Here is an 11,195-nt window from a genome sequence, read left to right on the forward strand (position 1 = left end):
TCATTCTACACGTAATTCTGCACATCATTCATTCCACACATCATTCTGCACATCACTCTGCACATCATTCCACACATGATTCTACACATCATTCTCCACATCATTCCACACATCAATCTACACTATATTCTGCACATCATTCATTCTGCACATCATTCTGCACATCATTCTACCCATCATTCATTTTACACATCATTCTACACATCATTCTACACATCATTCATTCTACACATCATTCTTCACATTATGGTCCACATCATTCTACAACATCATTCTACACATCATTCGATGCATAATTCTACAAATCGTTCATTCTACACATCATTCCACATATCATTCTACACTTCATTCTACACATCGTTCATTCTACACATCAATCTTCACATCATTCTACACATCATTGTGCACGTCATTCTACACTTCATTCATTCTACACATCCTTCAACACATTATTCTAAACATCATCATTTTACACTTCATTCTACACGTCATTCTACACGTCATTTATTCTACACATCATTCTTCACATCATTCTAAACATCATTCTATACATCTTTATACACATCATTCGGCACATTCAATACATCATTCTACACATCAGTCATTCTAAACATCATCATTCTAAACATCATTCTACATATCATGCTCCACATCATTCTACAACTTCATTCTAAACATCATTCATTCTACCCATCATTCTCCATATCATTCATTCTACACAACATTCAAAACATCAATCATTCTAAACATTATTCTACAAATCATTCTGTACATCATTCTACACATTACTAATTCTACCCATCTTTCTACATATCATTCATTCTACACATCATTCTACTCATCATTCTACACATCATTATACACATCATTCTAAACTTCATTCTACACAACATTCTAAACATCAATCATTCTACACATCATTCTACACATCATTCTGCACATCATTCCACACATCATTAATTCTACACATCATTCTACACATCATTATACACATCATTCTACCCGTCATTCTACACGTCATTCATTCTACACATCATTCTACACATCATTCTACATATGATTGTACACATCATTCTACACATCATTCTACACATCATTCTACACATCATTCATTCTACACATCTTTCGACTCATCACTCCACACATCATTCTACACGTCATTTTGCACATCATTAATTCTGCACATCATTCTACACATCACTTTGCACGTCATTTCACACGTCATTCTACACTTCATTCTACACATCATTCTACACATACATCAACACATCATTCTGAACATCATTCTGTACAGCAATCTACAAAGCGTTCTACACATCATTGATTCCATACATCATTCTACACATCATTCTGAACATCATTCTGGACATCATTCTACACATCATTCTCCACATCATTCTACACTTCATTCTACACGTCATTCTACACATCATTCGACACGTTGTTCCACACATCATTCTGCACATCCTTCTACACATCATTCTTTACATCATTCTACACATCATTCATTCTACTCATCATTCTGCACATCATTCTAAACATCATTCTACACATCATTCTACTCATAATTAATTCGACACATCATTCTACACATCATTCTACACATGATTGTACATATCATTCTACACATCATTCTACACATCATTCATTCTACACATCTTTCGACTCATCACTCCACACATCATTCTACACATCATTCTACACATCATTCTACACATCATTCATTCTACACATCATTCTTCGCATCATTCTACACGTCATTCTGCACATCATTCATTCTCCATATCATTAATTCTACACATTATTCTACATCTCATTATACACATCATTCTAACCGTCATTCCACACATCATTCTACAAATCATTCATTCTACACGTCATTCTATCATCATTCTGCAATTCATTCCATACATCATTCATTCTACACATCAATATACACATCATTCTACACACCATTCTGCACATCATTCTACACATAATTCATTCTACACATCATTCTACACATCATTCTACACATCATTAATTCTACAAATCTTCCGACACATCATTCTACACATCATTCTGCACGTCATTCTGCACATCATTCATTCTACACATCATTCTGCACATCACTCTGCACATCATTCAACATATCATTCGACACATCATTCTCCACATCATTCGACAAATCAATCTACACTTTATTCTGCACATCATTCATTCTGCACATCATTCTGCACCTCATTCTGCACATTATTCATTCTACACATCATTGTACACATCATTGTACCCGTCATTCTACACATCATTCCACAAATCATTCATTCGACACGTCATTCTATACATCAATCTGCAATTCATTCCATACATCATTCATTCTACACATCAATATACACATCATTCTACACACCATTCTGCATATCATTCTACACATAATTCAGTCTATACATCCTTCTACACGTCATTCGACACATCATTCTACATACGATTGCACGCAATATTCCACACATCATTCTACACATCATTCTACACATCATTCATTCTGCACATCTTTCGACACATCATTCTACACATCATTCTACGCGTCATTCTGCACATATTTCATTCCACACATCATTCTGCACATCACTCTGCACATCATTCTACACATCATTCATTCTACACATCATTCTACACATCATTCTACACATCATTCATTCTACACATAATTCTAATCATCATTCTACACATCATTCTATGCATAATTCTACAAATCATTCATTATACACATCATTCTAACCGTCATTCTACACATCATTCTACAAATCATTCATTCTACACGTCATTCTATACATCATTCTGCAATTCATTCCACACATCGTTCATTCTACACATCAATCTACACATCATTCTACATATCATACTGCACATCATTCTACTCCTCATTCATTCTACACATCAATCTACACATCGTTCTGCACATCATTCTACACTTCAATCATTCTTCACATCTTTCGACACATCATTCTACGCATGATTCTATACATCATTCTACACATCATTCATTCCACACATCAATACACACATCATTCTACACACCATTCTGCATATCATTCTACACATCATTCATTCTACACATTATTCGACACATGATTCTACATATGATTGTACACATCATTCTACACGTCATTCTACACGTCATTCTACACTTTTTTCATTCGACACATCATTCTGTACTTCATTCTACACATCATTCGGCACATCATTCGACACATCATTCCACACAGCATTCTACACATCATTCATTCTACACTTCATTCTGCACATCATTCCGCACATCATTCCACACGTCATTCAGCACATCATTCATTCTACGCTTCATTCTAAACATCGTTGTACACGTCATTATACACACCATTCTGCACATAATTCTACACAACATTCAGACTACACATCATTCTACACATCATTCTGCACATCATTCGACGCATACTTCTACAAATAATTCATTTCGCACATCATTCTAAACATGATACTGCACTTCATTCTACACATCATTCATTCTACACATCAATCAACTCATCATTCTACACACCTTTCTACACATGATTCTACACATCATTCATTCTACACATCAATCTACACATCGTTCTAACACATCATTCCACAAATCATTCTACACATCATTCTACACTTCATTCATTCTACACATCTTTCGACACATCATTCTACACCTGATTTCACACATCATTCTGCACATCATACAAACTACACATCATTCTGCACATCATTCTACACATAATTCAGTCTACACATCCTTCTACACATCATTCGACACATCATTCTACATACGATTGCACGCAACATTCTACACATCATTCTACACATCATTCTACACATCATTCATTCTGCACATCTTTCGACACATCATTCTACACATCATTCTACACGTCATTCTGCACATATTTCATTCCACACATCATTCTGTACATCACTCTGCACATCATTCCACACATGATTCTACACATCATTATCCACATCATTCCACACATCAATCTACACGTCATTCTGCACATCATTCTTTCTGCACATCATTCTACACATCATTCTACACATCATTCATTCTACACATAATTCTAAACATCATTCTACACATCAACCTATGCATAATTCTACAAATCATTCATTCTACACATCATTCTGCATGTCATTCTACACTTCATTCTGCACATCGTTCATTCTACACATCAATCTACACATCATTCTACACATCATACTGCACATCATTCTACACTTCAATCATTCTACACATCTTTCGACACATCATTCCACACATCATTGCACACATCATTCGACACATCATTCTAAGCATCATTATATACATCATTCTACACATCATTCATTCTACACATCAACACACATCATTCTACACACCATTCTGCACATCATTCTACACATCATTCATTCTACACATTATTCGACACATCATTCTACATATGATTGTACACATCATTCCACACATCATTCCACACATCATTCATTCGACACATCATTCAACACATCATTCTGCACATCATTCCACACGTCATTCAGCACATCATTCATTCTACGCTTCATTCTAAACATCGTTGTACACGTCATTATACACATCATTCTGCACATAATTCTACACAACATTCATACTACACATCATTCTACACATCATTCTGCAAATCATTCGACGCATACTTCTACAAATAATTCATTTAGCACATCATTCTACACATGATACTACACTTCATTCTTCACATCATTCATTCTACACTTCAATCAACACATCATTCTACACATCTTTCTACACATGATTATACACATCATTCATTCTACACATCAATCAACACATCGTTCTACACATCATTCTACACTTCATTCATTGAACACATCTTTCGACACATCATTCTACACATGATTTCACACATCATTCTGCACATCATACAAACTACACATCATTCTACACATCATTCTGCGCGTCATTCTGCACGTCATTCGACACATCATTCTACACATAATTCATTCGACACATCATTCTGCGCATCATTCTACACATCATTCTACACATTATTCATTCTACACATCTTTCTACCCAACATTCATTCTGCATATCATTCTGCACATCATTCTAAACATTATTCAACGCGTCATTCAGCATTTCATTCATTCTACACATGATTCTCAACATCATTCTACACATCATTCCACACATCATTCTACACATTATTCAACGCGTCATTCAGCATGTCATTCATTCTACACATCATTCTCAACATTATTCTACACATCATTCTACACGTCATTCTACACATCATTCTACAGCTAATTTATTCTACACATCATTCTACACATCATTCTACACGTCATTCTACAAATCATTCATTCCACACATCATTCGACACATCATTCTACATATCCTCATTCTACACATAATTCTTTACGTCATTCATCACGTCTTTCATTCCACACATCAGTCTACACATCATTCATTCGACACATCATTCTACACATCATTCTCCACATCATTCTACAACATGCTTCTACACATCATTCTACACATCCTTCTACACATCATTCATTCTTCCCATCATTCTAACTAGCATTATGCACGTTATTCTACACATCATTCTACACATCATGATTCTACACATCATTCATTCTACACATCATTCTGCACATCATTCTACACAACATTCATTCCACACATCATTCTGCACATCATTCTGCACATCATTCTACGCATATTTCTAAAAATAATTCATTCAACACATCATTCGAGACATGATACTACATTTCATTCTACACATCATTCATTCTACACATCATTCAACCCATCATTCTACACATCTTTCTACACATGATTCTACACATCATTCATTGTACACATCAATCGACACAGCGTTCGACACATCATTCCACAAATCATTCTGCACATCATTCTACACTTTTATTCATTTTACACATCTTTTGACACGTCATTGTACACATTATTCCACATATCATTCTGCACATAATTCATACTACACATCATTCTACACATCATTCGACACATCATTCTACACTTAATTCATTCGACACATCATTCTGCGCATCAGTCTACACTTCATTCTGCACATTATTCATTCTACACATCATTCTACACATCAATCATTCTATATATTCATTTTACACATCATTCTACACATTATTCAACGCGTCATTCAGCACGTCATTCATTCTACACAACTTTCTCAACATCATTCTACACATCCTTCCACACATCATTCTACACATTATTCAACGCGTCATTCAGTGCGTCATTCATTTGACGCATTATTCTAAACATAATTCTACACATCATTCGACACATCATTCTACACATCCTCATTCTACACATAATTCTATAAGTCATTCAACATGTCTTTCATTCTACACATCAGTCTACACCTCAGAGAGGCAGCGTCCTATGAAAGGCTCAGCAGTCCGGGAAGCGTCGAAAGAGGCGGAAGTCGAGAGAGGCAGCGGCCTATAAAAGGCTCAGCAGTCCGGGGAGCGTCGAGAGAGGCGGGAGTCCAGAGAGGCAGCGGCCTATAAAAGGCTCAGCAGTCCGGGGAGCGTCGAGAGAGGCAGCGGCCTATAAAAGGCTCAGCAGTCCGGGGAGCGTCGAGAGAGGCGGGAGTCGAGAGAGGCAGCTGCCTATAAAAGGCTCAGCAGTCCGGGGAGCGTCAAGAGAGGCAGCGGCCTATAAAAGGCTCAGCAGTCCGGGGAGCGCCGAGAGAGGCGGGAGTCGAGAGAGGCAGCGGCCTATAAAAGGCTCAGCAGTCCGGGGAGCGTCGAGAGAGGCGGGAGTCGAGAGAGGCGGGACCGGTGCAGCTGCAGCGGGGAGAGGAGGCAAAAAAGAAGTAGAAAGAAATCAAAAGGTGACGTCACAAACAAGGGGGTAAGTGAGTGTTTTTTTTTTCTTCTATATCAGTGAGTAAACTTTAACATTGTTGTTGCCAATTTAAGTGTATCTAAGGGTTAAGTCATGGCAGGAGAGCTTGGTCGGTGATGAGTAGTTTTGGTGAAATGTGTCAATTTCTGGTTATGAGTCGGTTTGGGGTGATGCGTCAGTTTGGGGTGACGAGTCAGTTTGGGGTGATGGGTCAGTTTGGGGAGATTGATCAGTTTGGGTGATGGGTCAGTTTGCGGTGATGGATCAGTTTGGGGTGATGGGTCATTTTGGGGTGATGGGACAGTTTGGGGCGAAGAGTCAGTTTGGAGTGATGAGTCAGTTTTTGGTGATGGATCAGTTTGGGGTGATGGGTCAGTCGGGTGTGATGAGTCAGTTTGGGGTGATGGGTCAATTTAGGGTGATGGGTCAGTTTGGGGAAATGAGTCAGTTTGGAGTGATGGGTCAGTTTGTGGGTGATGAGTCGGTTTGGTGAAATGTGTCAATTTTTGGTTATGAGTCTGTTTGGGGTTGTGCGTCAGTTTGGCGTGATGAGTCAGTTTGGGGTGATGGGTCAGTTTGGGGTGATGGGTCAGTTTGGGGTGATGGGTAAGTCGGGTGTGATGAGTCGGTTTGGGGTGATGGGTCAATTTGGGGTGATGAGTCAGTTTGGGGTAATGAGTCAGTTTGGAGTGATCTGTCAGTTTTTGGTCATGGGTCAGTTTGGGTTAATGGGTCAGTTTGTGGTGATGAGTCAGTTTGGGTTGATGGGTCAGTTTGTGGAGGTGCGTCAGTTTGGGGTGATGAGTCTGATTGAGTTGATAGGTAAGTTTAGGGTGATGGGTCAGTTTTGGGGTGATGAGTCATTTTGGTGTGATGAGTCAAGTTTGGGTGATGGGTCAGTTTATTGTGATGGGTCAGTTTGCGTTAAAGGGTCAGTTTGTGGTGATGAGTCAATTTTGGGTGATGGGACAATTTGGGGTGATGCGCCAGTTTGGGGTGATGAGTCAGTTTGGGGTAATGAGTCAGTTTGGAGTGATGTGTCAGTTTTTGGTCATGGGTCAGTTTGGGTTAATGGGTCAGTTTGTGGTGATGAGTCAGTTTGGGTTGATGGGTCAGTTTGTGGAGGTGCGTCAGTTTGGGGTGATGAGTCTGATTGAGTTGATAGGTAAGTTTAGGGTGATGGGTCAGTTTGGGGTGATGAGTCAGTTTGGAGTGATGAGTCAAGTTTGGGTGATGGGTCAGTTTATTGTGATGGGTCAGTTTGCGTTAAAGGGTCAGTTTGTGGTGATGAGTCAATTTTGGGTGATGGGACAATTTGGGGTGAAGAGTCAGTTTGGAGTGATGAGTCAGTTTTTGGTGATGGATCAGTTTGGGGTGATGGGTCAGTTTGCAGTGATCCATCAGTTTGGGGTGATGGGTCAGTTTGGCGTGATGGGACAGTTTGGGGTGAAGAGTCAGTTTGGAGTGATGAGTCAGTTTTTGGTGATGGATCAGTGTGTGGTGATGGGTCAGTCGGGTGTGATGTGTCAGTTTGGGGTGATGGGTCAATTTGGGGTGATGGGTCAGTTTGTGGTGGTGCGTCAGTTTGGGATGATGAGTCTGTTTGTGTTGATGGGTCAGTTTAGGGTGATGGGTCAGTTTGGGGTGATGATTCAGTTTGGAGTGATGAGTCAGTTTTTGCTGAAGCGTCACTTTGGGGTGATGGGTCAGTTTGTGGTGATGAGTCAATTTTGGGTGATGGGTCAGTTTATTGTGATGGGTCAGTTTGCGTTAATGGGTCAGTTTGTGGTGATGAGTCAATTTTGGGTGATCGGACAATTTAGGGTGATGAGTCAGTGAGGGGTGATGAATCAGTTTGGTGTGATGGGTCAGTTAGGGGTGATGAGTCAGTGTGGAGATGCGTCAGATTGGGGTGATGAGTCAGTTTGGGGTGATGGTTCAGTTTGGGGTGATGGTTCAGCTTGGGGTGATGGATCAGTTTGGGGTGATGGGTCAGTTTAGGGTGATGGGCCAGTTTGGGGTGATGGGTCAGTTTGTGGGTGATGAATCGTTTTGGTGAAATGTGTCAATTTTTGGTTATGAGTCTGTTTGGGGTGGGACGTCAGTTTGGGGTGATGAGTCAGTTTGGGGTGATGGGTCAGTTTGGGGTAATGGGTCAGTATGGGGTGATGAGTCAGTTTGTGTTGATGAGTCAATTATGGATGATGGGTCACTTTGGGTTGAAGAGTCAGTTTGGGGTGATGGGTCAGTTTGGGGAGATGTATCAGTTTGGGGTGATGGGTCATTTTGGATTGATGGTTCAGTTTGGGCTGATGGGTCAGTTCATGGTGATGAGTCAGTTTTGGGTGATGGGACAATTTGAGGTGATGGGTTAGCTTCGGGTGATGAATCAGTTTGGCGTGATGGGTCTGTTTGGGGTGATGAGTAAATTTGGGTTGATGAGTCAGTTTGGGTTGATTGGTCAGTTTGCGGTGATGGGTCAATTTGGGGTGATGAATCAGTTTGGAGTGATGAATATGTTTTGATGATGAGTCAGTTTGGGGTGATGGGTCAGTATGGGGTGAAGAGTCAGTTTGGGGTGATGGGTCAGTTTGGGGTGAAGATTCAATTTGGGGTGATGGTTCAGTTTGGGGTGATGCGTCAGTTTTGTGTGATGCGTCAGTTTGGGGCGATGAGTCAATTTGGGGCGATGAGTCAGTTTGCGGTGATGGGTCAGTTTGGGGTGATATGTCAATTTGGGATGAATAGTCAGTTTGGAGTGATGAGTCAGTTTGGGGTGATGAGTCTGTTTGGGTTGATGGATCAGTTTGCGGTGATGGGTCAGTTTCGGGTGAAGAGTCAGTTTGGAGTGATGAGTCAGTTTTTGCTGAAGAGTCAATTTGGGGTGATGGTTCAGTTTGTGGTGAAGTGTCAGTTTTGGCTGATGGTACAATTTGGGGTGATGGGTCAGTTTGGGGTGATGAATCAGTTTGGGGTGATGTGTCAATTTGGGGTGATGAGTCAGTTTGGATTGAGTGGTCGGTTTGGGGTGGTGGTTCAGTTTGGGGTGATGAGTCAGTTTGGAGTGATGAATATGTTTTTGGTGATAAGTCAGTTTGGGGTGATGGGTCAGTTTGGGCTGATGGTTCATTTTGGGGTGATGGGTCAGCTTGGGGTGATGGGTCTGTTTGGGTTGATGGGTCAGTTTAGGGTGATGGACCAGTTTGGGGTGCTGGGTCAGTTTGTGGGTGATGAGTCGGTTTGGTGAAATATGTCAATTTTTGGTTATGAGTCAGTTTGGGGTGGTGCGTCAGTTTGGGTTGATGAGTCAGTTTGGGGTAATGGGTCAGTATGGGGTGATGAGTCAGTTTGCGGTGATGAGTCAATTATGGATGATGGGTCACTTTGGGGTGAAGAGTCAGTTTGGTGTGATGGGTCAGTTTGGGGAGATGGATCAGTTTGGGGTGATGGGTCAGTTTGCAGTGATCCATCAGTTTGGGGTGATGGGTCAGTTTGGCGTGATGGGACAGTTTGGGGGGAAGAGTCAGTTTGGAGTGATGAGTCAGTTTTTGGTGATGGATCAGTGTGTGGTGATGGGTCAGTCGGGTGTGATGTGTCAGTTTGGGGTGATGGTTCAATTTGGGGTGATGGGTCAGTTTGTGGTGGTGCGTCAGTTTGGGATGATGAGTCTGTTTGTGTTGATGGGTCAGTTTAGGGTGATGGGTCAGTTTGGGGTGATGAGTCAGTTTGGAGTGATGAGTCAGGTTTTGGTGAAGCGTCACTTTGGGGTGATGGGTCAGTTTGTGGTGATGAGTCAATTTTGGGTGATATGTCAGTTTATTGTGATGGGTCAGTTTGCGTTAATGGGTCAGTTTGTGGTGATGAGTCAATTATGGGTGATCGGACAATTTAGGGTGATGAGTCAGTGAGGGGTGATGAATCAGTTTGGGGTGATGGGTCAGTTAGGGGTGATGAGTCAGTGTGGAGATGCGTCAGATTGGGGTGATGAGTCAGTTTGGGGTGATAGTTCAGTTTGGGGTGATGGTTCAGCTTGGGGTGATGGATCAGTTTGGGGTGATGGGTCAGTTTAGGGTGATGGGCCAGTTTGGGGTGATGGGTCAGTTTGTGGGTGATGAATCGGTTTGGTGAAATGTGTCAATTTTTGTTTATGAGTCTGTTTGGGGTGATGAGTCAGTTTGGGGTGATGAGTCAGTTTGGGGTGATGGGTCAGTTTGGGGTAATGGGTCAGTATGGGGTGATGAGTCAGTTTGTGTTGATGAGTCAATTATGGATGATGGGTCACTTTGGGTTGAAG

This window comes from Pristiophorus japonicus, unplaced genomic scaffold (assembly GCF_044704955.1).
Source record: "Pristiophorus japonicus isolate sPriJap1 unplaced genomic scaffold, sPriJap1.hap1 HAP1_SCAFFOLD_35, whole genome shotgun sequence".
Classification (NCBI taxonomy): domain Eukaryota; kingdom Metazoa; phylum Chordata; class Chondrichthyes; family Pristiophoridae; genus Pristiophorus; species Pristiophorus japonicus.